The 26,725-nt window shown below is 41.8% G+C and overlaps 1 protein-coding gene across 18 annotated transcripts in view; it reads left to right on the plus strand.

The window, feature by feature from the left end:
* The window catches only part of SEMA6D (semaphorin 6D), a 593,940-nt gene that overhangs the window by 548,494 nt on the left and 18,721 nt on the right, over positions 1–26,725 (plus strand). Inside the window, exon 1 of one of the 18 annotated variants that reach the window (XM_032417861.1) lies at positions 10,617–10,640. The exons of the other annotated variants lie outside the window; for them this stretch is intronic. The gene's annotated coding sequence lies outside the window, so the exon portion shown is untranslated. Of the gene's footprint in view, positions 1–10,616; positions 10,641–26,725 lie in introns of those variants that run through there. 18 annotated transcript variants of the gene reach the window in all.

A 26,725-nucleotide genomic window follows, 5' to 3' on the forward strand; every position in this document is an offset into this window, starting at 1 on the left:
AAAGGATTAAGCATATACAAATTCACTATCAGGAACTTTTCAGGAATAGTCCAGTGACATAAAGCAGAGAACCTGTTCAGTCTAATAATTAGTCTGGCTCCCACCCAGTTATTTTTTTTGGAGGACTGGCTGCCTTCTCCCGCATAAAGCACAGTTGCCTTTCAGACAGGACCTAAAATAAACTGGCCTGGCTCAACTCAGCTAATAATAACAGCTAGCACTTCTGTGTGCCATGGCACTGTGCCTGACCCTTTGAATATGTTATCTAATTTAATCCTCAGGCTGCCCCTGAGAGTGTAGGACTGACTGGGGACTAAGAGCTAGCATTTACTGAGTGCTTACTGTGTGCCTGATACTCTTTTCAGTGCAGCTATTAAATGATTTGATTTGCATTCTCGGAGGTAGGTTCTATTATTAATAATGTCCTCATTTTATGCAGGGATGGGGGCTGATGCAATTTTCCAAGGGTCAAACCAGGGGAGTTGGATCCATGAGAAATAGCGTGGCAGGGTATCGAACAGCATGAACCCTGGAGCCGGCCCGTCGGGGTGTGAGTCCGGGCAGTGTGACTGATCAGCTGTGGTCTTGAGCGCATTACTTCACCTCTCTGAGGCTCAGTTTCACCACAGAAAACGTGGACCATGATGGTAGTACCCACCTAGAGGGTTGTAGTGAGACATAAACGAATTAATATTTGAACAGCACTTAGAATAGTGCTTGGCAGGTGGTGAGTGCTGTCTATGCCTTGGTGTCTATTAAACAAAAGTAAATGCAGTCTGGCTCCAGAGCCCATGCTTTTAGCCCTCATACTGTGCTGTCTCTTCCCAGGGGCTTTTATCATGTCTCTTTAACTGATCTGTAGCCCTTGAAGTCAGTTTCCCCACCAGCCACCCTCTACCCTCATGCACGACACTTGCTGCACATTCAGCCAGACTGGAAAGGGGAGTTTGGCAGGAGAGGTCCAGTGGCCTGGAGATTGACCCCAACCCTGATGCCCAGTTGCATAACCCTGACCCTGATGTCAGCCATTTTGGATTCATGAGCACAGAAATCTGGCTTCTACTGTTGGTTGTACTGAAGGCCGATAGAGATGATTGGCATATGTTCTGTGCTGGTTGACCCCTGGGCTGATGAAAAGCTGAATAGCACCCGGGAAATCCAGGCACATTCCCAGACCATTCCTGTCATTACCCACAGCTTTGATCTCTACCAGTGGTCCTCCAACGATAAAATTCATCAGTATCACGTAGGGTTAAAAGGTAGATTCCCAGGGCCCCAGCACTAATAGCTCTGTTCTGCTGGGTCCAGAGTCTGCATTTTCAGGTGACCCACACCCTGCAGTCCCTTGACCATGCTTTGATAAATGATGCTCTGGTATGGCCAGAGTGCAGATCCCTACCCAAACAAGGTGTAGACTTCAAGGCTAGCATTGGCAGGCCACCAGGTATCAGATCTGAAACCTCTTGCCTACAGCACAGGGAGAATGGTGATGAGCCAGAGGCATCCCGGCTAGCTCATGAAAGAGTGAAGAAAGTAATAAAATCCGTTCAAAGCTAAAGAGGCTTTTTTTTTTCCCCTCGTTCAAAAAAAAAAAAAATCTTCACAGTGAGCAGAAATTAAGAAAGAAAAAGAGCGCTCACTTATTTCTGCTGACTGGCCTATATCATTTCATAAATGGAGTCCTAGGCCAGTATTCATAGCAACAGTTTTTGATTTAATGATAAACTGAGATAAGGGTAATCAAACTTCATGCTTCAGGGCATAAGGTGATTGCCTGCTGCGGTCAGGATGGAATTTTTTCCCTTGTGCTTTGCACAATTGACTAGATGCATTAGGGAGAGTACTCAGGCTGCGCTTGGAGGAGCAGGGGCTGGAGGCCCTGGCAGAAGACGTCGCTGGGTGAGGTTGTATGGGAAATGGTCTGGTGTGCGATGAATAACCCCATCATCATTTGGCTTTATCATTTTTGTTTCATATTAAGATTCTGCATATCATGCCCGTATATTTCTGTAAGCCACACGATGAGATTGGGAGTGTATGGTATTTGGAATCAGATGACCTGGACTCCAACTTTGGTCAACAGAGTGCTCTCTGAGTGACTGAGGAAAGCACTGTCCCCTCGGGCCCTCAGTCTCTTCATCTGTGGAGTCACAATTCTAATAAGCATCACCTGAGACAGCAGAGGTAAACGTTCTTCGTAAAAGCCAGATGAGTGCTGCTCAGATGTAAGGTATTATTATGATAGAATGAATTACATTTTATGGAATCACCGTTTATTATAATCAGCACTATATAAATCCCTAGTCTATGTGATGATATCACATGTATAATGACAGTGAACATTCACTGAGTTTTTAATCTCTGCCAAGCACTAACGTGTTTTCTTTATATTCTCTTAATAAAATCTTTGCATTAGCCCTGTGGGGCACATACTTTTTTATTCCCATTTTATAGATGAGGACACATGCTCAGGAGCATCAGTTAGTTTCCCATTGCTGTCATAACAAATTCTCACAGCTTCCGAGGCCTAAAACAACGCGACTGTGTGACCTCGCAGTTCTGGACAGAAGAAGACCCAAATGGGTGTCACTGGGCTAAAGGCAAGGTGTCCGCAGGGCTGTATTTCTTCCGGAGGCCTTGGGGTGAAGCCATTTAACCATCTTTTCCAGCTTCTGGAGGCTGCCTTCCTTTCTTCACTTGCTTCTGTAGTCCCAGCTCCTTCCTGGCTATGTGCCTCCTCCTTCCATCTTTTCAGGACCCTGATGATTACATTGGGCCCACCCAGGTAATCCAGGAAAATCTCCCTGTTTTCAGATCCTTTACTTAATCACATATACAGAGTCCCTCTTGCCAGGTAAAGTAGCCTCTTCACAGGTTCAGGGATTAGGGTGTGGACATCTTTGGGGAGGGGTGGGGACATTATTCTGTCTACCACAGCTCAGTACCTCACCAGGAGCAGGCCGTGGCAGAGTCGGGATTCATGCCCACGCCTGTCTGACTTCAAAGCCCACAACTCAGCCACTCACTCGAAAACCTCCTTGGTTCCATCAGTGGAAGAAACAATAAAGTCATAGAACATAAGTGCTCAGGAGGGCCCTGTTACTTTTAGAATAATCAATTGGGGGGCTTTTAAAAATAATCATTATAGTAGTAACAAAACAAACATTCACCATACTGATCTTCGTGTCCTACTTTGTACTCAGCATACTGTTCGTAGTCTTTCGTTTATTTCTCGTGAGGATGAATATTATTTACCTGATTAACTGCATTTACAGAATCCCTGAATCCTGTTGTCTTTCATGGGGTGACTGAGTAAAGGAGGAGAATTTGGGGGACCAGAAGGTCATTTTGGAGGGCTATGAGGAAGGTGTTTTAATGGAGTTAGCAAATATCTGTGGACAAGGCACTGGCCTTGCTGCCCTTAGTTTTCTCATTAGAACAAAGTGAGGTGGGGATGGGCAGCAGAGAGTCTAGAGAATCTCCAAGATTCTTTCTAGTAGTAGGATTGCTTAATGTTGTATTTATTTTCATATTTTAATTAGCTAGGTGATAGGATCGAATCCAATGGTGATTTTTCAAAATATGAATTCACTTCACGAATGTGCATATAGCTATCTGTAAAAAAGAGACGAACACACAAATAGTCCAACTTTCAAATTTATTATTGCCATTTATATTTTACAACACTTTGCCCTTTTCTTTCGGGGTCACTTAAACTTCATTGCTGCTAATATAGTTTTTAGACTCAATTTTCAGAAATACATAGATAATATTTTCAGTTAGTAATTTCGCTTCATTCAGCTCTCAGGGGTTGATAAGCTAGCATTGCACAATTTCCCTGTAATTTCAGTTATGTCCCTGAAGAGCCACCCCCCGTGGAACATGTAGGACACACAGGGCAAATGAATTTCCAAGTAGAGGGCCACACCTGACTGATTGGTAGTGGCTGCCGCAGCTAGTGTTGAAGAAATCTGTGGGTCTATATCCAAGGTCAGGGAGAAAAAGAAATGCCTTGATTGATTAGGAAAGTCTTCTTTGAAAATGGAAGGTGCATGGTAGCCCCCATCCAGGAAATGTGCCATCTTTGATTCGGTATTTTCTGTAGAGACACATATCTCCCTTACGACATTCCTACTCATTAATGGTATCCATACAGATTGATAAGTATTTAATGCAGATGTCATCTGGCACGATGTTGATGTCTCAGCTAGCTGCAAGAACAGAGCTGGACTTCTCTGACCCATGAGAAGGAAAATAAGTAATCCCCGTGGAAAAGGAAACCTGGTAATGATTACTTTTCCCAGCTCATGCCATTTGCTTTATTTTATCAAATATTCCCTCAATTCTGCCTCAGTCTTTTTAACATTATTATGTTAAACATGTTTATGTTGAACATCTTAGCTTTTCAAAGACTGAAAAATGTGATAAATGATGGGCTACCACAGATAACACCTTCACCACAGGTATATAAGTGTGGACGTATATAAAAATGCAGTACCACCACACTTGTACACAAAGGCATACAGAGATTTTAGGAGGCTTTTTTTTTTTTTTTTTAAGGAGAGAGAGGAGGGAAGGGCAGAGAGAAAGGGAGAGAGAGAAGCTTAAGCAGGCTCAATCTGAGATCATAATCTGAGCTGAAATCAAGAGTCAGACCCTTAACTGACTGAGCCACCCAGGTGCCCCACGTACAGAGATTTTAAATGATAACTTTCAAAGTCAAGCAGACTAAGGTTGCAATCCTGTCCTATCTGATAACTGGATGTGAGTATATGATTAGTTTCTCCAAGTCTTAGTTTCCTTTTCTCTTAAGTGGAGAAAATATCCCTTAGCTTAGAGATGTGAAATCAATTAGAGAAAATGTGTGGAAATTGGCCAGAATAGTTCTTTGAACATAATAGGTGTCAGTCATGTTGCGTTTGGCTACAAGTAGCAGAAAACCCAACTCAAAGTTGCTTCAGCAATGAGGACATGTATATTAAGTCACATAAAAAGAAGTCCTGAGATGGGGTGGCTCCAGGGTTGGTAAATTCTTTGGTTCAACAATGTCATCAAAGACTCAGGTTCTTTCTGTATTCTCTGCCATTCCCAGCCTGTCGTCCTGTCCTTGGCTAGCTCTTTTCATATTTCCAGTAAAACTGGCACATTCCAAGTGAATAGCCAGCAGATCAAGAGACCAAGTCTAACTAAGAAACCTTTCTTAGTAACACATTTCTCCTGGGTCTCTGTATATAGTCATGACACCTGCTCATGGCTGAAGCCTAAAGCAATCTTGGGCAGGGGAATGGGACCATCCCAATGGACTTAGATGCCGGAGACTATCTTACCACTGGATGGATACATGAACAAAATAAGCATTTTGTTACAAATTATTTGTATGTATCACACTGTTATATACGCATACTATGTACATAAAGTGTATATTACATAGACATATTCATGAGTGTTCTCAAGCTATAAAACTTTGGTGTTTGGCCAGAAATATTTTTCTGCCGTTATTTGAAAATTTTGCATACCTAAAATAGACTTTTTATTTAATCAGGCAATTAAAAAATATATAAGATATGACACTGGAGGACAATGCTACAAAATGTGGACAGAATATATATAAAATGAATTTGCTTTTGCTACGCTTCCACATTTTTTCCTTATTTTTTTCTGTAGCTTGTTTTAAATAAGAAATAAGATACTCCTGCCAGATTAACACTTTGAAACATCATAATAAATAGAAGCCATAACTCTGAAGGCACTTTTATCTCCTGAGAGGGAGAGACAGAAACACTAACTATATTTTCTTCAATTCTGAGACATTTCATGATTATAAACTCACATTTTCTTATGATTCCTACTTCCAAAACCCATTAACCCCTGAATCTCTAAAGGTAACGATTCCCGTGTTTCTATTACACATTGTAAATCTGTATCTACCGAGGAAAGTTATGCACATTTTTTTTTTTTAAATCTTTGTCTTGTCTCTTAATGAAACATCCTACAAACTACCTGAGAGGAAATCTTAGCTTTGGCTCTGAGCCTTCTTTCACTCTGTACTGTTACACTGTTAACCTCTTTTCCTGGTATAGTAAGGCAATAAATCAGGCCGAAGGCCCCATAAAATGTGGGCAAGGAGGCTCCTCCTCCACATGTCTTTGTACGACTGATGGGCCTTTGTAGTAAGCTGAAAATTAACCACCTAGATTTTCACTTCTGTTCCCCAAAGTGAAACTTCACTCAGGCCTTATGAAATAAAAGTTTCATTCTTTCAAGTCAAGCAATATCTCCTGCTCTGCTCTTCTTGGTGTGTCCAACTTGCACTATTTTCTTTTCAAAGAGCAGTGAGTCTTCAGGAATCCAAATAGTCCTAAGGTCAAATTCTGATTCTGCCACTCAACCTCTCAGAGCCTGGTTTTCCTCGCTGGAAAATCAGCGTAATATATCTACCTCATAGAGATGTTATGAGGCCCTCGTCAGGAGGAAATATATTCAAAGCACTTGGCATGATATTTGACATAATAAAAACTCAATAAATTGTAGTAGTTTTATTATTATTACTATTGTTTTTAAATCAAGGATGCCTGGCAATGTATAAAATATTCATATCTGAAGGGAAGGGCTTGTAGATTTTGCACATGGATGGGTTCCATAAAATGTATCTGGATGGATACTTCTAAATGCAAAAAGAGAGAAAAAATACAAAACAGTTCTGGTAAGCAGTTGGCGTTTCTTGAGCACATAATAGCACAGTAATGCCTACCACATGCGCACGTGGCCACTCGCATGTTGGACGTAGTTCTCATAACTTATTTGTGTCGGGGCTGGGAAGGTTGATCATGTTACGTGGTATTTTCAGATTATGAACTGTGACTGTTAAGGAATGGACCAAGTTCTCATGTTGACTTATTGCATTAACTCAACCTGCCTCCGAGTCTTAGTAGTAATTTCCTAGGTGCATTCTTTCACTCATGTGCATAGTCATTCATTCACTTATCCATGTGACAGATAATTTTTGAGCATTTTCAGTGTTCAAAGAGCCTTTCTTTCCCTTTACCTTCCAAGAGTCAGCATCCAGTAAATAATGAAATCGCGACACCCAGGGTCCGTTTTCCTGGGTGTGTTACCTGTGCAGTCACACTTGGCCCCATGCCTAGAATGCTCTTCTGTAGCTATCTTAAAATTATTAATAATTTTTTAATTAGGACCTCCACATTTTCATTTTACACTGGCCCTTGCAAATCATGTGGCCCATCCTGATAGCTTCTTTTCACCAATGACATTTGTTTTGTATTGATCTGAGTAGACAGACATGAGTTGTAAAGAGTCCCAAGCTCTGGGTCTGAGTTCCCACTGCATCATATACTGAGACAAGCCACCTAATTTCCCTGGGCATTGGTTCTCTCGGTTGTAAACTAGGGCAGAATAGACATGGAGTCCAGGGTCACTGCGGGCAATCCTCACAGTTCAGTAGACTAAGATACTAGTATAAAATTATGTCGGGCCTGCATTTGAATTATAACTGTGATGATCACACTCTCAAAACTTGGTATTAAGACATGGGGATTATGGGACCAAAAGGAAAAAAAAAAAAAGTTGAAATCAGTGCTCTTGTTGAAACCTTTGACCCTAGACTAAGCCTACATGCTGTTTGATAGTTTTACAACATAAAATCAAATGCATTGAGTGCTGGCATTATTCTGCTCATTTCATTTGGATCTGTCCTTTCCTCTCTCTAGGTTTTTAGGCTAATAGCCCAGAGGAGACTTAACTCACTCCAGTACTTTTGCCACACTTAAAAAGAAATCCATGTCTAAGACCTTAAAATTCTAATATACAAATATTGACATCTTTGAGAATTTTCTAATTTACGATCCAAGAAGTTTGGTATATTGCAAGGTGATAATCAAAATATTTAGCCAGCCCTTTGGCATGGGCACTGACCAATTGAAACATACCCCACAGTGCGGGACCAAGTTAATGCCAGCTCAAGATGTGTTCCGGGTCGTCTTATACTCAGTATTAACTTTTAGAAAGGTGCCACCATCCTCATGGCGGCCCAGATATCTACAGAGATCCAGTGTCTCCAAGGTATAAAAAATAAGGCACCACCATTGAATCTGCATTTACTCAGTGTGAGAACCGCGATCTTTTCTGGTTCAGTCATTCTGACACCTCTGAGAGCACAGGTACGAATTCTGTATTAAAACTAACAGCTATTTCATGGCAAGCACAGATTTCAGATACACTCATGTTTTTTTTTATTAAGTTGAGGTCACCGGCAAATTGCATTGAATAAAGACATTTCAAAGTAAAAAAAAAAAAACCCTCTAAATTAACTGAGATTCTGCAGCCATCATTTTTAGATACATCATTAGTTCTGCCTGAAGCCACCTTCTACATGAGCAAATTTTAGATCACAAGAAAAGTCGATGCTCAAAGTGTCTCCAATCACCCACCTGCACATTTGCATCATCAAGTGGACCTCTCTACTTTATAGGCATGCTGTTGGCCTGTTAGAGCAAAGAGATGGGGAGCCTGTCTGTAGTGTTAAAAGCCTACAAACAACTCTGGTGTAAGTCACAGTAGCAGGAGCTAATTAAGATCAAAGCCTTGATGCTTAGTGCTATGGATTTCATCACTTAAATATTAAGCGATTTTTACTTTGACCCTGACCAAGAGGTGTTAATGTAGATTCTTTGAAACAATAAGCGATTTTTACTTTGACCGTGACCAAGAGGTGTTAATGTAGATTCTTTTAAACAACTTAAATAGTTTAGGGTTTTGTATGTGTATGTGAGAGAAAGAAAGAGAGAGAGAATGGTAATTTTTCTATTTTCAAGAGCTACAAGTATCCTGTCTTTGGGCCTCCTAAAAGTTACCCAGTTTAGGGGTTTGTTTATATTTACTTATTTTAGTTTAATTTACCTTATTTAACTTTATTTTCTTCTGATGGAGAACATCTTGACTTCTGCCTGTTTTACTGTGGCAATAGGATGCTTAGCCTAGAAGCCTTGGAACCAAATGGGAGTTCACATTTTAGCTCCCAAGATATTCCTTCAGCCCCAGTGGTTGGCAGAATGATATGTTTACATTTGCATTAGTATTGAGTGGGCTGATTTGTAAATGGCTACAGAGAGAGCTGAAGTCTGGCTTCTTGTTGCTCTAACAACCAATGGCAGAAGCACAGAATTATCCTTATCTGCTATGGTATTTATTTTATGCCTGAGAAAAATGGCTCAATGTGACCAAATTCTGAGATAGATTCAGTGTTCTAGCAGCCATTTATCTCTAAGGTAAAATATGAACAGTTCTGCTTGGAAATTAGTTTATAAGAACACGTACCTAATGTTTTGCTACACATCGAAATAAAAGTTAATCTAATGCTTAGATGGTCACTTATTTGGATCGTGGTGAAGGAGGGGGATGACTACAGCAGTGAGCAAGAAAGCCGGCAGAAGAAGTGTCCTTACTTCCTGCCCCTTCGCTTGCAGGGCTGTAAGTGGAAATTTGGAATTTGAATAGGCCAGGCCTTCCTTCTCCACTTTCCTATGCATGTTTTTAGAGTCAAGAAAGGGGACCTTAATGCCAATATTTGAGCCATTGGGGTAAAAATGGTGTTGGCTTTAAATATCCAAGTACACAGTTGCAATCAGTTTTCCATTTGCTTTTGCCAGTGTACATTTGACCACTAAGAAGTCTAAGCCAAGTTTTTCTTTCTCCTATGTGACTGTAATTCTTAAATTTTAATGCAAAAGACCATCACTGTATTACTAGCACCAAGAGAAGAGCAGTGATTTTGAATTGGCATGGATCTTGGTGAAAATTAGATTAAAGTTCACTCTAAAAATAGAAACTGTTGTTGCTGGTTTATTTTAGCACTTTATATTCTGAAAGTCTAGGAAGGGAAAAGTAGAAGGTTGGGAGGGGAGAGGAACAAAGCCAAAAATATAATGTGCTCATTTAACTTCAATTTCTGAATTACTTCCATTTTCTCTTACTGAACACCCAAAGGATAAATATGATACAAAGAGATACCTTTGTCTAAGAAGTTACCATCTAAAATAAATTATTTTCCACTGGATCCAAGTATTAGTTCTTGGTTTTATTCAACAGAAGGGCAATAACAACCATCTTGACCAAGAAAATTCTCTGCTTAATTGAGTTGGAGGGTAATTTTATTTTTTTTAATGGATCATCTCTCCTTCCTACCTTTTTAAATATTAAAGAAATACAAAGTTTTCTTTCTAAAGGGGAAAAAACCTAATGTAAGTTATTATATAAAATAATTTTTTATCTTTTCCATTTTAATGTGTATTTATATGTATCTCTGTCTATATAAAGTTGTAGTCAGTATATATACAGTTTTATATTCTGATTCTTTTCCCACTTAGTATTACATCATAAGCTGAGGATGTCTGGTCTTCCTTGTTATCATCTTAATGGTTGCATAATATTCCACGAAGCTGATGCAGTATACTTTTATTTTAATTTCTTCTCCAAGTTTAGAAATTTAGCCTGCTTCCAATTTTTTCACCATGATAAATAAGGCTACAATGAGCATCTTCCTCTAATAAGGTTCCTTTTTTTTCTTCTTATTTCAGATTATTTGCTTAAGATAAATCATTAGAGGTAAAGTTACTGAGTCAAAGGTTAGTATTGCTAATGTACATGGATGGGAGTGTGTGTAGTGCACATTGTCAAATTGTTTTCTAAATGGTTGTCCTAAGTTATCCTGCCATGTGTGATATATTGATCTCATCCCAAGTTCACCAGCATTAAATAGTATCCTTAAAAAAAAAAAAAAAAGCTAATTTGAGATTGTACCTCATTGATATAATTTCCTTCTCTATGATTAATAATAAGAAGGGGCACCTGGTGGCTCAGTTGGTAAAGCGTCTCACTCTTGATTTCAGCTCAGGTCATGATCTCAGGGTCATGAGATCGAGCCCCGTGTCAGGCTAGGCACTCAGCACGGAGTCTGCTTGAGATTCTCTCCCTCTACCCCTCCCCCTGCTCGAGCTCTCTCTCTCTCTCTCAAATAAATAAATAAGTACATAAATAAATAAATAAAATCTTATAAAAAATAAGAAGAATTATCTTAAGAGACTGGGACAAAACATTTTAGGGATGAGTTTTGTACTGTTTGACACATAGACAATCTGAAAACTACTGTCATCTGCAATATATCCGACAGCTAATTTCAGTCTTTTGCTGGTCTAAGAGGAGAAAGCAAAGAAAGCAATATTTCAAGATAGAGAATATACCTAGAGAGGATCCAGGAAGGGATTCTCCCCTAAACATGGAATACATTAAGTTATCTAACTGCATTAGAAACCATGCCATAACCAGATGTTTAAAACAAAAACAATCAGGAGTCTGGGTGGAAGGGTGGCTGGCTCAGTCAGTGGAGCATGCTCCTCTTGATCTTGGGGTCATGAGTTCCAGCCCCACACTGGACACAGCATTTACTTAAAAAAAAAAATCATTGATTTGACTCCTGAATCTACATTTTGGCAGATACTACTCTGCTCCACATAGTATCACCTGGGATAGCTCAGCCAGGGGCTGTAGCATCCAGTTCTGAGACGGCTCACTCACATGGGGGCCAGTGTGGCTCATCAGCAGAGAGTTGAGCTAGGACTGGCCTGAGTTCCTCTCTACAGGGTCCTCTTCACAAAGCCTTCTCCATGAGCAACTTGAGCTTCCTCATACAATGGTGGCTGGTTCAACATCAAGTGTCTGAAGAAATAGGAAGTGGAAGCTGCCCATTTATTAAGTTCTGGGCTCAGAAACTGATACATCACTTCCACCATATTCCATTATTCAAACACTCACATCCCAGATGCAAGGGGAGGATATATATATCCACTTCTAAATGGGAACAGTATAAAAATATTGGGGTGCCATGTTTTTAAATTGCTATACGGAGTTTCTAGCCCTTTGAGAGTTTGAACATCTAGATACTTGGAACATCATGGACTGGGATGTATTGTAGCACTAACCTCCACCCCTGCTTTCCAGAATGCATCAGGAGTGAGTTCTCCATTCACCTCATTTCCTTTCCCACAAAGAATTCAGTCCAGCATCTCTTGGACAGAATTCTCTTCTACTGGAAATGTAGCGGTATTCCTTCCATTATCCAGCCTTCTTCAGGAAGCCAAGTCTCAGTGCTATTAATCATCTGTCGTCATGGCTCTCTTCTGTTAAGATAGATATTAAAGATGAGCTTGAGTGTGTGATGAGTCTCAAGAATAATGACATTAGGTATATTTGGTGCATTTATATTGGCAAAATGCTTAACTTCTAATGTGCTGGCAGCCATCTTTATGAGAATCTTGCCTGAATGCTGAGTGGTTGACTTAGGTGTTTCTATTACCAGTGCCACGAAAAGGGAAATTATTTGAAGTCGGTTTCTTTGTCCAGTCTTCCAAAGAATATTACAAGAGAGAATTTGGAACTGTAATCTCTAGTGTTTATCTTCAGAATAGGTGAGATTATCGCAGGGCAGGGGACAGAGCAGAGAGAAAACAGAGTGATGCTAATAATAATACTAACAGCAATAACTATGCTAACAGCTAATACTTACTGCACTTATTTACCAGGCACAGTTTTAAAGGTTTGCTGTATATTGAGCCTATAACCCTCAGAACAATTCTTTAAGACAAGTGGAATCATTTTCTATTTTTTACAGATACAAGGTGAAGTAGTTTTTCCAAGGTCACACAGCTAGTGGGTGGTGGAGCCAGAATATTCTGAAAGCTTGCTTCCTCATTGAATTGTATGAGGGTGTTTATTCTCAGGAGTGGTACGAGAATGGACCATCATCCCATTGCTCTTCCCTTGAGTTCCACACAATGACAGCCCTTTTCCAGTCATTTTATGGGGTTGAGAGGGGGTGTAGGTGGGAACTTCCCCTTTGCTGCTCTCTTACTGGTCCTTGAAGACAGAAAAAGTAAAAAAAAAAAAAAAAAAAAAAAAGTAGACAAGCTCTCTGTAGAGGTAGAGACTTACCCTGTAACGTGCTTTCCCCTCACATCTATTCTGACTGGCCTGCCAGACATTTAATGGAAGGGGTTCCCAAGTGAAACTTTCTTTAGCTTTGAAGGACCTGGCAGCAAAGGGGCCTGTCAGGCCTTCCATCCTAATTTGTGTCTACGCAGGAGCCTCTGAACAAGGCGATTCCCTGCCCCTGCTGCACCCCTGCCCTGTCATCCCTGGAAACAGTTGGAGGTCTTTGCTGCTAAGTCAAGGATGGGAGGGAAGAGTTCTCTGACCATTTCAAAGGTGCAGATGGGAGGAAGAGGTGGATGCCAACTCCCGAGACTTAGGGAGGCAGGATCTTGGCTCTCTTCTGCATGAAAGTCCTCTGGTATTATTTTATTGTTTCATGGAAATTTTATTTGTCTGCTGCCATTACCTGCCAGGTCATTAGACTAGAAGAAGGGATGTAGGGGAAATAGTGCTGTTCATATCTTAAAACAACAATAGTGAAGTCAAGCTAAAAATAGGATATTCTTTTCTTAGTAAATGACAAATGCCTCTTTTCTCCTCTCTTTTCCATTTCTTCTGCATTATCTTCTCCTGGTGTAGTGATTAAGACCATAGATGTTGGAGTCAAACTGACTTAAGCCCCGCTATTTAGTTTGGGGACCTAAGGCAGATTGCCTCTTTTATTTGCTCATCTACAAATTCAGGAAAATAGCATGAGCAGCCTAGGGGGGGGGGTGCTTAGCACAATGCCTCATGCCTCCTTAGCATTCCTCCATGGCTTGTCCTGATCATTATCACTGGTACTTCTCCAGCCTCCAGCATGCGCAGATTACACACAACTCCAGGTGTGGGGCGTGTAAGCCAAAAGAGTCTGTTAGGGACGGCAAACTTTGCTCTCTTAGAGGAACATCTCACATACTGGCCTGTGAGCGTATTTCCACTGACAAGTCCTAGCTCCTGCCTTCCAGGAACTCACAGTCTAATCAGAAAGGCGAGCAAGGAGGTGGCCAGTGCTCCCCACCGTGGCAAGTCCCTAGCTGAAATGGATGGGGTGTTGTGAAAGGAGACCAGAGAGAGATGGAAAAGGGTGGTGGCCCCTCAGGGACCATTAGGAACTTGCCAGTCAGAGCAGCCTCATTCAGAAGGCCTTCCAGGTCCAGAGAACAGCAGGAACAAAGGGCAGGAGGCCCAGTGGGGCTGGTAACTCATGGAGCAGGTGCGTCTTTGGAATGAGGAATGTTCTTATGTATTGGAGCCAAAGCATCCGCGATGTCAGTGTACAGTGCTGATGCAAACTGCAGCTAAATAAAGCACTGATAATAATACTACTTCTTCACGCTTGTATAGCACCTTTACAATTGTCAAAGTATTTTTACTTCTGTTTTCTCACTCAGCGGCAATGCTCCCGGATCTCACCTCAGGAGAGGCAACAGGGCTGGCCTGAGAGTGTGGGAGGCCACGCTAGTCCACACGTGCCCATGGGGCCCTGGCCGCCCAGCCCTCGGATGCTCCGCAGCACCTTCTCTTTCCTCCTCTGCCTTGGAAGGTTGGGTACTGCAGAGACACAGGAAGCAGAGAAGGTGTTAGGGACTCACTTGAGATAGAGCTTAGGGCCTGGCAACTTTTGATTAGAATGCTTCTGAAAGTGGTGCCCCCACCCCCACTCGGGTGAGCCTTGTGCCTGTGTTAATGGCCGCCTCTACTTGAGTTCCCACTACCCTGAAGACTCTCTGGAACCTTCAGTATGTGCAACATGAAAGAGATAGCTCTCCCTCCCACCCCAGCTTGGAATAGACACAGCTTGGGAAGAAACCTAGGGGTCCCTCCTGTTTTCTTTCCCTAGTCCTGGTAGAGTTCTTTACTTACTCTTGTTATAATCCCACTTTGTCCCTGTATCCTTTATACAAAAGACCCCAAACCCCCACCTTCCCTACTTTTATAATGCTTTTTACCAAGGAGCTGCAAGTCTATAATAAGGGTAAGTGGTGAAAAGGAAAACCAGCCACACTTTTCCTTCCAAAGGTAATTAGGCTAATTTCCCTCAGTCTTTTTCCCCACAATCTTTTCAGCCTGTCTGCATGTGTAAAGCAACACTCTTTTTTTCTGTAGCTTCCCCAGGTGCTTCCACTTCCTGTGGCTGGGATGGAATCTGGGGCCCCAGGCCCAAGGCTCTGGTCCCTGTAGGAAATGGGCCAGACAATATCCCTGGAGCAGTGTGACTGCTGTGGGTCCATCCCTGCAATTGCAACATCCACAGCAGCCCATGTCTTCCTGTGGTCACATCAGCAGCCACGAGAGAGAATGCCTTCCGCACGTCCCGCAGCATAATCTCACATTGGCCTGTGTTCATTACTGGTGCATACGGGTGACCTATTGCTACCAGTTCATCGTAAGGGGGAAAAGTGCTCTTTGGAGATTTTTCAACTTTTTTTTTTTCTCTTGATAAGGTACAGGATTGCACACAACAATTCATTCAACCAACAACTATTAAAACCCTGTGTACCAACCACGTTTTAGGAATTTATTTATGGATGTAAAAGATACAGTCCCTGTACTCAAGAACTTATAGTGTGGGGCTGGGGAAGAGAAAGGAAGTTGAGAAAATGAGGAAATAGAACATTGTGTGGTATGTGCTCTGACAAAGGTGAGCTCAGATTTCGGTGGCAGAAGATCTTGGTGGAACATGATTTCTGATTAAGGGTTGGCCATATCAAGGAAGAGGAAAGGATAAGAAGAACATTCCAGGAGGTAGGCAAAGCACACGCAAAGGCAGAGAGGTAGGAGAGGGAGGTTTGTTTTGGGAATTAGGTGAATCCATACACCCAGAACGTGGGGTGCTAAGAGAAGCATCATCCAAACACTGCCTCCTGGTCCCTCTTCGGCCTTGTATTTGTAAGGTCACTGCCGAGTGTTGCCGTGAAACATAGGTTTTATTTTTGTCTATGCAAATCCATTTTGAGCCTCTCTGAGATTAGTCATTGAGGTGATAGAAAGAGCAACAGACCTGGAGACAGATGATGCAGAAGCCTTTTTTTAACAGCCTGACCTCGAGCAGTTCTTTAACTTCTCATCTGTATAGTGGAGATCCATTCACTAACTCAGCAAAAAAGATTCTCTAAGTAGGTATCTGGTACTAGGTAAAGCCGAGAGGGGCACCTGGGTGGCTCAGTTGATTAGATGTCTGACTCTTGGTTTTGGCTCAGGTCATGATCTCAGGGTCCTGAGATTGAGCCCCATATCAGGTTCTGTGCTCAGTGGGGAGTCTTCTTAAGATTCTCTCCCTCTGCCCCGCCCCGACCCCCTCCCTCTCTCTAAAAAATAAAAAAAAAGATAAAGCCCAGAACAGAAGTAACTTCTGTCCTCATGAAGCTGACGTGAAATTCAGTAGCGATAATAATTTCTGTCCTAACATTTAAGGACCAAAATAGATAAGGCATATTTGCTTTAAAAGCATAAAACACTCTAAAAAGTAAAACCTCATTGCCCAGCCCCTGGTGTAGGATGAATATCCCCGAGAGCTGAGGGCCACTGTCACACACAGACGGGAATGAAATACCTCTGTCAGCTCTGAAGTATGTGTGGGGACAGAGAGAGAGGTAAAGAGGCAACATCAATGTTATAGGAAAATTTAGAAGTGTGAATTGAGAATAATTTTGCTTTTGATAAAGAGCCCTTCTCAAACCAGGCACCAAACTCAGAATCATAAAATCTAATGACTTGGAGGGGGCCTTCGAGACCAAGGACATTCTAGCCCAACCCTGTCATTATATAGAGGAGGAAACCGAAGCCAGAGGAGGTGCGTTGACTTTCTCATGGCCTCTCCGCTAGCTGAAGCTGAATCAAAGGTAGAATCCAGATTTCCTAACTCCCTATTAACTCCAGGTGTGTTTGATGTTGCAGGTAAGCTTAGTATCCCCCCGCCCAGGTGATTCATAAGGCGAGGCAAGAATAAATGTAGATAAGGGTAATATAACATGTATAGCATAATTATCTCCAGCGCTAGTGCTAGAAGCACACAACCCTTTCTCAAGGTTGTGCCTTTAGCCCTGCACAGTCTTCCTGCCACTCACCCGATCGCTAACATGTGCTGGGAATTCTGTATGCTCTTTTAATAACTCATTCAATCCTCTGAGCAACTCTGTGAGAAAGCGGCCAGCCTTATTCCCGGTTTACAGAGAAGCTGAGGTCCAGAGAGTAGTTAACCCCTGGCTCACGGGCAAATGGCTAGTTAAGTGGCAAAACTGGGCCTCCTACCTGGACATTCTGGCTCCAGAGTCCACGATCCCCACTCTGATAGTGCTTTGCCCGGTACTTCAGGCAGGCCCCACCCTTCACAGAAGGAAGGGCCCCGCTTTTCTCATACCTTCTGAGTGTTGAGTTGATTTAGTAAAAATCAGGAATTGGCACGATTTACCTACGCTCCCAGTGTGCCTCGGCGGACCCAGGTATTTCAAAAACTCAGATCTCGGCTGCGGAGTGCAGACGGAGGTCTGTAGGTGAGTCCCAGGGAAACGACTCAGGCCCAGGCTGGGCCTTCCCAGAGGTTTTGCCAGCCATGAAATTCACTCTGGCCATTTATTCTCACTCTTGATGACACCTTCTTTTTTAATTCAGGATTGTTGGGCTAACGTAAGTCACCAGGGCTCTCATTTCTATCAGTAGGACAAAACACTTTTTTTTTTTAAAAGGATTTTGAAATAATTATAACCTCACAGGAAGTTGCAACAATAGTACAGAGGCCATGCACTCTCCACCCACCTGTGAAACGCATTCTTCAAAACAAGTAGAACTGCGTTTCCTAACGGAATGTGGATAATGGTGATGCTCTGGGCCCTTATGAACCATTCGTGATCTTTCACCACATCTGCCACGGACAAGCAACTATTACTGTTTTCAAATACAGAAGGCAAATTCAAAGGCCATGTTTTTGGCAACTGAAAATCATAGGCCTTGAACCAGGAATTTTTGGCTTTTAAAATATGAAAAAAGACCACCTCTCTTTCTCTGGGTTGTTAGAGTTTAACCCCTCTGTAAACGCTCGGACACCATTTTAAGTCACAACATCTCCTGGAAGTCTCTGGTGAGGCAGTTTGCAGAATATAAAACATGGAGACACGAACTCTTCACGTTGAGCAAGTGCTCTAGTTGTTGGCAGTGATGGTGAACTGGACTCTGGGGACTTCTAGGTTCTGCACTGACTTCGCCCCTCTCGGATCCCATGTCCCTTAATTTATCTGCTTCTTCTCTTCCAGGAATAGTGGCAGCCGCTCATCCTTAGTCTTTCCTTGCCTGGGTATCGTTCATGTCCTTTGAAAACCTGAAAAAGGTGCCATGGAGGATATCGAAAGCTAAGGTTCCATAGTGGCAGAATCAGACAAATCAGTGGAATCAGAACAAACATGCTCTACTTCTGTCATCCCAGCCCAGAGGGCAGAACCAGGCATGGACCCAGGCCCTATTATCCTGAACAGAATGTCAGGCGCAGGCCATATGGCAGCCCCAGCAGGTCATCTGGTAGAATAAGCCAATGTTCCAAAGACAGGCTGAGTCCTCTGGCATCTCAGTGCTGCCTTGGAACCCTGAGCTCTTCCTTTGTCTAGAATGGTTCCTTTTCTGGAGGCCCACAGGGAGCAGCTGGGCCTAGCTGGGGCTCTGTGTATGGAGGAGATAACAAAAAAAAAAAGGCTTTTAATTTCTCTTGTCACCAAGTTAGCCTGGAAAGCCCTGCAGTCCTCCCTGAAAAAAGGACACACTGTTGTGCTCATATCTGCCACAGCAATCTTCTGCTATCTAATTTTCTTTTTTCTTTTTCAATCATAGAAGGTCCCTATGTTTTGTGTTTTCACAAAGCTAGCCCTCCTCTTGATCTCTTAAGAAGTTGATGTGTTTGTCATCTGCCTGGATGGCAGATCCTCTCGGCTTAGATATGGGGCTCATCCTCTCATTACTTTCTTGTGTTATTTTCACATTAAATGAAGATTGCTTCTAGGACAATTTAGCTTTAAAATGTTACCCAATTTGAGTCAGGACGGACCGGCAAAACTTGTAGATAAGTTGTCACTAGAATTCTGCTCCCTGGAGCCATGGTTCTTCTCAGAGGTCAAATTCTGAGATCTCTGTTTCTGATTTGCTTAGGATTTGGCAAAGGCAGGTTAGATCCTGTTTTATGTCCCTTCCTGCTCAATTCCTTTTAAGTTCAATTCCTTTTTGAATTATTAATATTTGACCAGAAGCATTACTGATGGAGATATCGGTGTGCTTTGCTTTAAAAAACTTCAGACTTAAACTGAAAACCTTACATAAGAGCTGCTTTAATTTTCAGAAAACTTTAAAAATAACCAGCTTTCCTCATGCATGTAAAATTAAATTAAAATAAACATAATTGACCCGACTTTGGGGAAGACATTGATTATAAAGGCAAGGCATTAATAGAGAACACAACAGGCTTCCGTACCCTGCAGCGTGCCCGCATCTCCCTTCCGGGACATCTACTGCCTCCTTCCTTTTTTCTTCTATCAGAATCAAGCCCAAAGGAAAGATCTTAGAAAGGTATTCATACTGATTTCTGGCTTTGTTATGCTTTAGCACTACTTACTTTTTAGCTGGAAAGAGGCTATCAGCCAAAGGGAAGAATTACCCATTGCAGGATCTCTGCCTAATGGCTGGCTGATTTTTATTTTATTTTTGTTTGTTGGGTAGTGGGGGGTCAAATAGGCTTCCTGCCAGTCCCATAGACCCTGTTCTTTAATCTCAGGAACAGCTCTGCTTTCCTCTCCTTTGTTCTGGGAAAGCTGCAAAATGAACAGGAATTCCGGTGGGGAGTGACAGAAATCATTTACCCCTTGGCCCGTGTTACCCATCACTCCTGGATCAAAGAGCCATTTGTTAATGATGGGTAAGTGTGAAAAGAGGCATCTGTTGCCATTTGTAAAGAACCTCTTGGTTTTGCAGCACCTGGAAACTCATGGACTGGGGGCTAATGAGGATCGCGTGCCAACGTCATAGGAGAACATTGTAGACTCAAGACTGTAGGTGTTTGGGGCAATGGTAGAGACATGTGCATGTGGCACCTGTGCCATAGCCGAGTCCCGTCACATGTACAACCTCTTTCATATATCTACCTCTTCCTATATTCATTAAATACTGGCTGAAGACCTCCTAGGTGCCAGTCCCCATGCCTGATGCTGGGATAGAGGCTGACTAAGATCTGCTCTCTCTTTCGAGCATCCCAGTTTAATAGAGAAAATGTGAAAACAAGTAATTACTATGATATGGTAAGTTCCGTAATAGAAGTATTTACATGGTAGTACGGTGTGATTAGCCATCCTTAGGAGAACAGTGTGGCCAGAGGAGAGGAATTTGGGGTTGAGGGAAAGAATAGGAAAGAGGCAAACGCCAGCGACATTTTGAGTTGGTAAGTAGACAGTTTCCAAGAAGGGCATTTGAGAGAAAATAGTGTTCACAGGAGCCAATGCTTTGGGATCAAGGTGGGGAATTATTGGTAGATGAAACAGAAGGTGGTGAGAATCAGATTGTGGAGAACCCTGTAAATCTTGAAAATGAATTTTATCATCAGGCCTTTAGGAGGAACCATTAAATTGTTTCTAGACAAGAAGGTAACATGATACTGTTTGTGCTTTGGAAAGATCATTCTAGTGGCTTTTGGAGAATGAACTTAAGTCTATGAGAGCAAAAACCAGTTAAGGCTGTGTTCTAGAGCAATAAAGGGAGAAATTCAATAGGGTGTGCTAACAGATTGGAGAAGATGATAGAGAGGGAAAAATCTAGGATGATTCTCAGGTTTAAGGCTTAAATGACTGAGTAGGATATTAAAAATATCAGTAATGACAACAACAATAAGAGTAGTTGTAACTATCGGATCCTTACCAGTTGCAGAGGATTTGGCTACATGTGTTGCATAGATTATTTCACTGAATCATTGTAATGATGTAAGTGCTGGAATTATCCTCATTTTAGGTGAGAAAGCTTGCGACTTTGAGAGATGAAGTGATATATCCAAGGTCACATGGTTGGTAAGTGATAATGTATGAATTTGAACCCAGGCACATTGAGCCCAGAGCCTGTGCTCTGTAGGGAATTTAGCAGGAGGACAAGTCAGGGCAAAGTATATGAAGTTCAGGTTTGCACTTTCTGAATTTAAAGTGCTTATATTTTACTGAGGTCAAATTATCTGACTTTGGACAGAGACTTTGGACAACTGGCTCTGCAGCTGAGGAATGTGGTCTGTGCTGGACACATGGATTTGGCATTCATCAGTTAACTGGTGGTAGTGAAAAAGGTGGGTATAGTGTGGGTGAATCTCCAAAGAGCCAAGTGGAACCATGAAGAATTACATCTAAGAGTGAGTGTAGTGGGACAAGTTGGAGAAGTTTGCTGAAAAGGAGTAGCTAGACAAGTAAGGAGATTACCATGAAAGCCAGAGGTGATATTCAAGAGCTGAGGAGGGACCAACATGATTAAATACCTCGGGGAGATGAAAGAAGATTTAGAATGAGGGTTGAGTTGGGTGTGGCAATTTGGTGGTTGATGGACAAGGGTTGAAGTTAGACTGAAGTGGGTGAAAAACTTAATAAAAAGTGAGAAAATGGAGACAATGGGCTCAGACCTTTCTTCAGAGAAACTTGGTGGAGATGGTGAGAGACAGGGAGATAACACAGGCCACCTCAGGATCAGGGGAGATACTGTGTGTCTGATGGGAGTCACTTGAGATGCTCACATGTTGAGGGGAAAGAACCTGTGGAGCAATGGGGATTACACCAGGATGTTTATCTGAGTAGGTAGAAGGAGTCCTCTCTCCTCCAGCCCTCAGAAGATCATGGACTCTTAGGGAAAGAGGTGTTCCTATACTTCTAGTCCCCCCCACCCCACTTTTATTACATGAAGAAACTCAAGCCAGAGACTTATCGGGGATCACACAGCAAGTCTGTGTTCCCAAATCTCCTGGTTCCTGGTCCCTTTCCCCTCCTGCTGCCAGTGTCAGTGGGAAAAGAATCCCTGATGTGTTCTTTATCCAAGTCCCCAGTTCCCCACAAGGTTTCTTCCCTGCTCCTTGAAAATGCACATCCTTCCAGATTCTGATGTGTCAGCAGGAACTCAGCTGTGTGGAGGGTGAGTCAGAGAGCTGATTCGTCATTTCCTCAACAAGCCATGGGGCAGTGTTTTAGGTGGTTGATTATAAAGTGTCATTAAAATGACAAAGCCTCTTTGAGCACTTTGAGAACTTGGGTACCCAAGTTACCAGAGGGCAGAAGGGTCTCAGATTCAAGAGCCTTTCAGCCACCTCTTCCTGGCCCAGAGTAAGAGAGGATGTATTTGTTCACACATGGCACCTGGTCCACAAGCCTGTGTGAAGGAGACGATTGGGTGGGTGTGGTGGGGGTAGCACTAGAGATTCCTTACACAAGAGAGTTGGTGCTCTTCCAAGAGATCCCATTGGTCAGGAGTCACTTGGTGAGCCTGGATGCAGGGAGCTACCAGGTCCTCAGAAGGGCTTAGAATACCCACCTCAACTCTGCTTAAGGGTCTTCTGAAACTAGTAGTGGTTCGTCATCTCTTCCTCTCATCTTCTTATATTTAAAAGGCTATATTGTCAGCCTGGTTGTCATATGATTCTGATTAAATACTGATGTTGAGCACTTACTAAAATCTACAGCCCTACACAGAACATACTGCTTGAATCCAGACATGAAAATGCTATATAAACAAGAACCTTTTGTAATTGACCTTCAATTACAACCTTCTGAGTCTTGGTAGGTTCCAAAGAATAACAATTAACTTGCTTCTCTTTGCTCTTTTTCAATCTACCTAAACCCATTGCTCCCTTTCCACTCTGTCCTGTGGGGCTGTTAGGTGGCAGACCTATAACTCCTGTAACTCCAGGGGCCATCATTCTCATTGACTGCAATGTGAACAGTGCCCCCTGGAATTTCATAGAGTATAGAATGAATGGTGCCCCTTACACTACAGCTCTGGTTCCACCCCCGTTCTTTCCTTTAGTCACAGCATATTCAACTAAAAGAATGCTATTTGGGAGTAGAACCTAGGGTTTCCTGGCTCTGCTGCCCTTTGTTATAGTTGTTGTTTGTTTATTTAACAGTATTAAATAAATCTAGATTAGACAGGAGTCTGAAAAGCTAATCTTGCCCTGAGAGATTCAGCAGGGCTTGTAGTGATTCAGGGCCCATGATTAGTTTTGTTTCTTCCTTCATCTGCTGCTCATTCACAGTTGTCTCAAGTATAGACAACTGTGAGACATGCTTATCCCAAGGCACTGAGAAGAATCTTCCCTAGGCTCTAAAAAAAAATGAAGAAGACTTAACTAGGCCAAGGATGGGAGACAAGAAGGGACATCCAGAGTGAAAGTAGGAACAAAGGCTTGATGGAAGTAGGTGGAATGACACAGTCCATGGCCAGATACAGGGCCAGAGTGGTAAAAGCACAAGTAAAGAAGGAGACAGGCTCAAATAAGACTGGAGATGGAGACAGGACTCAGAACACGGAAAGTCTTAATGGCTCCATTACAAAGATCAGGGCTTTCCCCAAAGAGTAATAGAAAGTTACTGGAGGATTGTGAGATTATATAAGCTTTATTTTCTGAAGGAAAATGCTTATTGCATTTAGACATGATCAAGAGACAAACAAGGGGCAGGCAGAATAGGTAAGAGGTCAAAAGAATGCCATATAAGGGAAGGCAGGGATTGGTAGTGTTTTGAAAAGCTGTGAACAGTCAACTGTGTCTAAAGCTACTGGGTAATTATATGAGACAGGGCTGGAAGCACCCATTGCATTTAGCTACCTGGAGGTCATCATGTCTTTACTGAAAAGTGTTATTGAGAGAGGAGCTAGAACAGAGGAAGTAGAAGAATGAGTGGGAGGTGAGGAAATGACAACAGTGAGAATATAGAACTTTAAGTGTCTGTCTGTGAATGGAAGGAAAGAGGTAGGTGGTAGCTAGAGAAGGATCTGGGGTCACAGAAGCTTTTTACTTTTCCTTTCTTTTTTTTTTTTTTTTTTTTTTTGAGATGAGAGAAGCTTAGACAAATTGAGTGCTGATGGATAGTATTTAATCAATAAAAAGTTAGAGACTATACCAGAGAGAGAAAAACATAGTCCATGCTTTTTCTATTCCAGGAAAGACAGAAAGGTTTGGGTTTAAAGCACATGGAGAGGACTTGGGGGGGGGGCGGTGAAAACCTCTCTTAAAACAGGACAGAAGGAAGAAATACTAGATGAGGATGCAATGAGTCTGACTGGTAATGGGAAGGGGAGGAGGGGAATTGAGGAAGGTTCCTGTCTCATGGCTTTTACTTTCTGAGTGAAGTAGCTATGGGGCAGCAGGGAAGAATGTAGTAGAGTGAGGAGAAAGATCAGATGAGGGCTTTGAAGAGAATAGGAAAAGTTTAAACTTATTGATTTGGGGAGTGGGCAAACCTGGTAGAGAAACATAGCATCCCCACAGATTATAGTGCTACTTGTAGTCAGTGACCAAGAATTCTGTGATGTTACTACCAAATTGTCCCAGAGTGTGGTTGTCTTCACCGGGGCTCAGCTGCCCTGGGGCAGGTGCAGAAGGTGAAGGGTTGAGTTCATCCAAGAACTTTACAAGAAAGCCTGATAAGGATACAAAGGATGAAGGAGTCTAGAATATGGGCTAAAGTATTATTACAATGATTGACTATTTGACTGTTACATCTAAGATGGATAAAGTGATATGTCAAGATTGAGGAAGCCTAATGAGTTAGAAGAAATGAGATCAGTTAGGAGACTGATGGCCCTGATGAGAAGAAGGAGCAGTCACGGTGAAAATGGTGAGACAAATAAGCTGGAAGGACAAGAGATTGACAGCAAAGCATGAAGTGCATGACTTTATGAGTTTTGAGGTGAAGAAGCTACAGCTGATGACAAGTGCCAGAATGGAACCATAGACTGGGGCTACTGAAGTCTTTGAACTTCACTTCTTAGAGAAAGTGACTAGGACATTATCAGCTGAAAAGGAGGAGGAGAGGCAGGCCTCAAATAGAAAGATTTGTTTTGAAGAGCATGAAGTTCCAAGATCTGGAGGAATAATTGGGAAAGTGGGAGGAACCAACTCCACTTTCAGATCCTGAGGTATATGCAGTAGGAGAGTCTGAACAGCTCCTCTTCAAGAAGTGGCATCCCCAGAAGATAGCCAGAGCCTTAAAATCAGCATGGTATCCTTCTGGGTTCTTTGGGTTGGGGATAAAGTAGGCCTACTCCATTTCTGAATTCTCATTTCCTTTGCACTAATATAATTTTCAAGGAGACAGAGATTCTATGCCAATTTATTTATCTGGGATTCATTAATTTTGAATTTGGTCACTATTCTATAACTATAAAAAGAACTTCTCATCAAAAACTAATGATGTACTGTATGGTGACTAACATAACATAAAAAAAAGAACTTTTATTAACAAACCCTGTACATTATCCTGCTTAAAGAACTCCCATTCAGTATTTCTTTTAGTCTGGATTTGCTAACAACAAATCTCTAGGCTTTTGTCTGTCTAAAATGTCTTTATTTTGCCTTCATTTTTGAAGAATATTTTCACTCGTAATAGAAATCTTGCCTGAGAATTTACTTTCTTTCAGCACTTGAAAAATGTCATTCTATGGTCTATTGGATTCCATCATTTCTACTGGTAAGGCAGCTGTCAGTATTATTCTTGCTTCTTTGAAGGTAAAATTTCTTTTAGCTTTTAACATTTTTTTTGTCTTTGTGTTCAGCATCTTGACTATGATGTGTTCAAGTATGTTTTTCTTTGTATTTAGAAGTTCTAGTTTCTGGAATATGAGACTTATGGTTTTTGGCCAGTTTTGAAAAAGAATGCCACCATTATCTCATCAAATGTTGCTTCCATCCACATCTCTCTCTCTCTTCACTCACCAGCACTCTGATGTTAGATGTTTTCATAAGATCCTATGTGTCTCTTACTCTTTCATCTGTTTTTCCCAACATCTTTGCTCTCCATGTTTCTGTTTGATATTTTCTATTAGCCCATCTTCTAGTTCACTAATTTTGTCTTCAGGTATAAGAAATACATTGCTAAACACATCTATTACAATACTTTAATGATTGTGCTTTTTTTGTTGTAAACTTTCCATTTAATTCTCTGTTAATAGAGTTCAGTTCTCTGGTGAAATTCTCTATTTTGTCATCTTTTTTCTTGGACAAAATAAACAATTATTTTTTAAATTGATCTCTCATAACTCTAATATCTGGCTTACCCATGGGCCTATTTCAGTTGTCTTCCTTTCTCTCTTAGTCTTAGTTCTTGGAATGTTAGTAATTGCTGTTAAGAATTTTATATAAAAAAATTGTAGTCTCCAGATAATACTATTTTCCTCTAGAGAGGACTCACCTTATCTTTTATTCAAGGAGCTAGAGTGGGAAGAGATTACATCTATTCAATCCAGGACTTGGTTTTTTGGAGACCAAGTTGGAGTTTTTATACAATTTGGTCTACCTCATGTTTGCCTCCTCTCCTTAGGGTATAGATCTTCAGAGGTCCAAAAGAAAGTCTGCAGATATTTATTGGGATTCCTTCATGGTGGGCCCTAAACTTGATACTACCAAAAATCTGGCTTTTCTTTACAGCTACACTCTCATCTTTAGGTAGCTTAAGAATTAGCATATCCTGGGGCACCTGGGTGGCTCAGTTGGTTAAGCGTCCAACTCTTGGTTTCAGCTCAGGTCATGATCTCA

The sequence above is a fragment of the Phoca vitulina genome, unplaced genomic scaffold (assembly GCF_004348235.1).
Source record: "Phoca vitulina isolate PV1807 unplaced genomic scaffold, GSC_HSeal_1.0 scaffold20, whole genome shotgun sequence".
Lineage (NCBI taxonomy): Eukaryota > Metazoa > Chordata > Mammalia > Carnivora > Phocidae > Phoca > Phoca vitulina.